The 5,621-nt window shown below is 35.3% G+C and overlaps 1 pseudogene; it reads left to right on the plus strand.

Moving 5' to 3' along the window:
- Positions 1-4,423: 4,423 nt before the first annotated feature.
- Positions 4,424-5,332, plus strand: LOC110201701 (cellular tumor antigen p53-like; annotated as a pseudogene).
- Positions 5,333-5,621: the final 289 nt, after the last annotated feature.

Genomic DNA, 5,621 nt, shown 5'->3' on the forward strand with positions numbered 1-5,621 from the left:
GAAAGAAAAAGAAAGAAAGGAGAAGGAAGGAGGGAAGGAAGGAGGGAAGGAATAAAGGAGTAAGGGAAGGAGAGAGGAATTATAGGAAAACAAAAAGAAAAATGTGAGAGCCCATTTCATCATTATCATCATCATCATCATCATCACCATTGTTATCAATATCCTAACATTTACATGGTTGCAAAGTGTTGTACATATGTTATCTCATCTCAAAGTAACAAGAACACTGGCATGTAAGTGCTATTATTATGCCCATCTTACAGATAGGGAAACTGAGTCTAAGAGCAATTAATTGAATTGTCCAGGATCACACAAGTAATCATTGTCTAAAGCAAGGATTTAAATTCAGATTACAATAACTTCAAGTCAGGCACACACTCTTACCCACCGTTTCAATTAGTTGTCTCATACCAGTAACATTTGTCCCTAAGCCAAATCTTGAACTATTTAAATGCATAGAGTTCAACTTTCCTCTGTGATGGAAACATGTTGAGACAGAAGGCATAAAGATGAATTATTATACCTTTACCTTGTCCCAGGTTGTTGAGCAGTGACTGCTTGTAATATCATCAGTGTCTGCTTCACTAGTAAGTCCAATGTCAGGAGCTAATTGTCAATCAATAAGATATGGGCTAACAATCTATTGGTCGCCCTAAAATCTCTTTTGAATTTAGTGTTAAAATTACAGAAGCCCATATGCTTTGAACTGGAATTCATACATTGGATAAAATTGTAGCCTAATTTCCATTTCTTTTTTCACAGAGTTACCATTCAAGTATTTGGCAAGGTTATCTGGTTTTGGGTTCTGCTTAATTCTCTTCCTCACTGAGAAGATGGTGATAGTGTCAAAACAAATCTGATTACAGAGTTACTAAATTAACTCTATGAACCACCTTTCCTATAGGCACTGACTCAGTCATGGGCAGGAAGTTCACTCTATTGATATTACATAGAAGCTACAGTTTTCAATACAGATTCTTTGGGGGAATAGTCAGCTATTTCTTGATACTTTAAAAAAAATGTACCCTTCAAGGGATCAAGGGCACTCTTGAGGACAACACTATTCTTAAAATGAAAAATGACACTCTTTAAAATGAAAATATTAACTACAACTAATTTCTGCCAGAGTATTCAATTTCACTACTTACATTATGATTTGAATATGATGAAATACCTCTACAATTTACTATTTACAATTTAATATTGTATCTGAGAGGCATACCAGAAAAATACTTGAAATAAAATCTAATTAAAATGAATTATTTTAAAAGGTTAGACAGCAAGACAACAATTTTAATGCTCAGAAATTGTAATATATAGGTGTATACTATATAGCTTAAAAATCCATTGGAAAGATAAATAGGAAATTACATAAGAATACATGTCACATTAACTAGAATTGATAGATCTTTGGAGAATCTCTGATAATACACATATTTTTCAGGCTCCCAAAGGAATTAAAAGTTATTGCATTATTTTGTGTAAGAACATCCCACATGACAATAATTCACATATTTCAAAACATACATAATCTCTCTGTTATCTTGGTCTTTTTTTTTTCACATGAATTGCTGCTAGTCACTCCAGTTTCCATTTAGAGTACCACTTGGTTTTAACTCCAAAGAACAAGATGCTTTTGCTAGGATAAGCAGATCACTTTAGATTTCATCACTATGCTGTTGCTGTTGTTTGTCCTTTATTTTTAGAAAGCACTAGTCACATCATAATGTGATATCTTGACTCATGCCTGAATTGCATTTAAGGGAGTCAGAGCTGCACAAAGTCATCAACCTCACTCTCTTTTCCATAGTCATCAAAGTCCACTACTAAGACAAAAGTGAAGTTGATTGGGAATGGTCCAGGATGCAGTGGATGACCTTGACATGTTTCATGCCTGACCAAGCTCTAAGTCCTCCAAAGTACTTTATTCATCTTTATGGCCATTGGAAAAAATTGTTCTCATCTGCCCATTCAAATAGGGAAAGTCTTCACCTGCTGGGGGTAAATACTTCCCTAATTCACTGACAGATTTGAGGCCTGTTTGTTGCCCTGAATCTGGTTTAGCCCATCTGCTGAGATGGCTTTACTGTGTGGCTGTAATGTATGCTGTTTCTTGGAACAGCACCTGAGGTTTAAATGCTAGGTAAACATCAGAAGTGGATGATCTGCCCTTAAAAGAGTTCTATAAATCCTTACAAGGGAGGTGCTAGTACTCCTTGAACACCTCATACACCCTGCTGTTAACTCACAGTAGGATATTTAACATTTCCCTCCTCCCTATGCCTCTACTCCCCTCTGACTGAATGATTGGTTGCAGGACCAATAAAATCCACCCAAAACTTTCCTTTAGAGAGGTCGGAATCTGGAATTTGGAACTTATTCCATTTCGCCTCTGCTGCCCTGCCCACTTTAAATTCCACAGAAGATCTCCTGAAATTCCCAGACCAGATCTTTTGAATTTACTTTTGTATTTTGTGTTCACCCATTAGATTTGTATCTCCACTGTTTAACAAAATGCTGGCATATAATTAGGGCTCAATAAATGTTTACTGAATTTATTTGAGTCCAGTTATTCCCCAGTAGATTTTTTCTAATTTTTAAAAATTCTGAATTAAAAAATACCAAATAAAATAAGCATTTCCATATTTCCAGTAAGATAAGTTTGCACATGAAATTCTAAAGCTATATTTTATATACATATATATTTAAAAATGCATAAACATGCATTTTTTAAACTTTCCTTACATATTTCTGATTATTTTGTCCATTTCTGTTGCTTTAAAACTCTTTCAATAACTTTTTTGTTTCTACAGATTAATTTTATCATCAACATTTCTAAGTTTACAAAGTAATATGTTGGCAGCTTGATGGGTATGGCGCTGGGTTAAAATAATTCATTTAGTCTTATTCAAATTAGGTAAATGTAATTAATATTGTCATTTTATCATATAGGTAAGAGCAATCCATGAACAATTTATATATAAACAATCATTTATGTTTGCTACTATACTTAGTCTTTCATAGCTTCATAAAGTTTCTGTGTTCCTTCATAGATCCCACATTTTTATAGAAACTGTAGCTATTTTGAGTGGAATTTTTCTTTCTTTCTTTTTATGCTGGATGTTGTGGGTAATGGAAATGCTGAAAATTTGTGTAGATTTAGTCTGTATAATTGAATTTTATTGAACTGTTTAATTACTTTAATTTTAGTTGTTTCAAAGATTTTTATAAGGAAATCAGCATAATAAATCCAATTAAAAACAAGATTTCCTTCGTGTTTTCTTTGCCCACACTTTTCTTCCCCTTCAACTTAGTTCCTTTATATTAGGAAAGCTAGCATTTTTTGCACCGTGTTAAATAATAGCGTAAGAAGGATCTCATTACCTTCTGATCTTTTTGAAAAGACCTCTAGTTTCTCCATTCCATACAATTCTGTCTCAGTTTTAGACAGAAATTTATTTCAGGGTTAAAAAAAAATAAAATTCACATGCTTGTTAGAGTTTGTTAAGAGCTTTTTTCAATATCTATTAATATCATGGTGATTTTAAAATTGTGGCCTTTTTTAATATTGGGCCCCTCTTACATTCCAGCTATCAGTGCAAGAGGGTCATAGTGTTTAATAATTTAATATATTATTTTTGCCTTTCCTAATCTGTTATTAATCTATCTTGTATCTATGTATTTATGTTTTTATTTATCAACTGGTTTATTTATGTATTGGGTATGCTTATTAGGGAATGAAATATTGCCTACAATTTTCTTTTTCTTTCACTCTTGATCTTAGGAATCAAAACCATATTTAGAAAAAAGTTTGGAAAGAGTTTCCCTTCATATTTCTTGGGGAAAAGTAATGAAAATGTTTTCACTGTTTAGTAGAATTCTCTTGTAAATCCATATGATAGTTTAATTTTCCTTTATGACACCATTTATTGGTCAATTAATTTGTTGTTGTTTTCTGTTAGATTATCTAAACTTATTGTTATATTAAGCTAGCTGTGTGTGTTTGTGTGTATGTGTGTATATATGTGTGTAGAACCATTTTGATCACATATTAGTTTAGATGATGGAGACTGTCCAAAATTATTTGTAATGGTTTCTCTTATGCCATTTCATGCTTTCTTTCTTTCTTTTTGTAAAAGTATTTTATTTTTCATAATTACATATAAACTAGTTTTCAACACTCATTTTTATAAGATTTTGAGTTTCAAATTTCTTCTCCCTCATTTCCTCCCTCAAATTTGCCCACCCCAAAATGGCAAGCAATCTGATATATATTATACATGTGCGATCATGTAAACATATTTCCACATTAGTGATACTATGAAAGAAGAAACTGAACAAAACTGAAAAGTGACAAAAAAAGAATTGCATGTGCCACAAAACTGCCTTCCTAAGGCCTACCGTGGAGGAATCATTGTCAGACATGAAGCCCCCTCTAAGCCAGGAAACCTTCTCAGATATATGGAATTCACAATGGAACAATATGCTAGATGATTTATCAAATGCAGATGATACACAGTTTGCTTCACCAGACAATATGAGCTTGCAATGTAATGCAGAAGGAAACCCTGGAGTTCAGGTGTCTGTACCCCAGTTAACCTGACCATATCATTTCCCATTCTACCTCAAAAGGAATATCTTGGGGAGTATGACTTCAGGCCTGGTTTTCTATACTCCAGAACAGCCAAGTCTGTCATCTGCACATGCTCCTTTGAGTTGAACAAGCTATTTTGCCAGCTGGCTAAAACCTGCCCTATCTAGCTCTGAGTCACCTCACCACCACCTGCTGTTGCTGGTGTCCAAGCTATGGTTATTTGTAAGAAGTGAGAACACACGACCAAAGTGGTTAAGTGCTGACCTGACCATGAATGATGCACTGAGCACATGCATACCCTGTCACCTCCACAGTGCCTGATCTGGGTGGAAGGAAACCTACAGGCTGAATCCCTCAATGATGCTACCACCATGCGACAGAATGTGTCCATCCCTTATGAGTCCCCAGACGCTGGCTCTGATTGTACTACAATTCATTACAATTATATGTGCAACAGTTGCTACATGGTGGGGCATGAACAGGTACCCAGCCCTCATCATCATAACCCTGGACAATTCCAGCGGTCAGCTAATTGGACATTGAAACTTTGAAGTACACTTATGTGCCTGTCTTGGAAGAGACCATAGGACTGAAGAGGAAAATTCCCACAAGAAGGGAGATCACAACCCACAGCCATCTTCTGAGAGCAATAAGTGTTCATTGCCCATAACTCCTGGCAGCAACCCCAAGGCTAAAAAGAAGCTAATGGATGGTGAATATTTTACCCTCCAGATCTGAGGTCACCACTGCTATGAACTGCTTCTGGAGTTGAATCAAGCCTTGGAATTGAAAGATGCTCACAGTGGGAAAGAACCTGAGAAGAACTGTACCCAACACAGCCAATTGAAGTCCAGGAAAAGAGATTCTATCTCCTGTTAAGGCAAAAGACTTTTGGTGAAAAGTGAAGTTCCTAACTCTGAATGATTATAACCATCTCCACCCTAAAAACTTTCTGTTTCTTATTTCCCACATGCAGTCTCTCCTCTAAGATTCCCAATCTTCAGCCTCCCCCCTTCTACCAGCTTGA

The sequence above is a fragment of the Phascolarctos cinereus genome, unplaced genomic scaffold (assembly GCF_003287225.1).
Source record: "Phascolarctos cinereus isolate Bilbo 61053 unplaced genomic scaffold, phaCin_HiC Scaffold_726;HRSCAF=1367, whole genome shotgun sequence".
Classification (NCBI taxonomy): Eukaryota; Metazoa; Chordata; class Mammalia; order Diprotodontia; family Phascolarctidae; genus Phascolarctos; species Phascolarctos cinereus.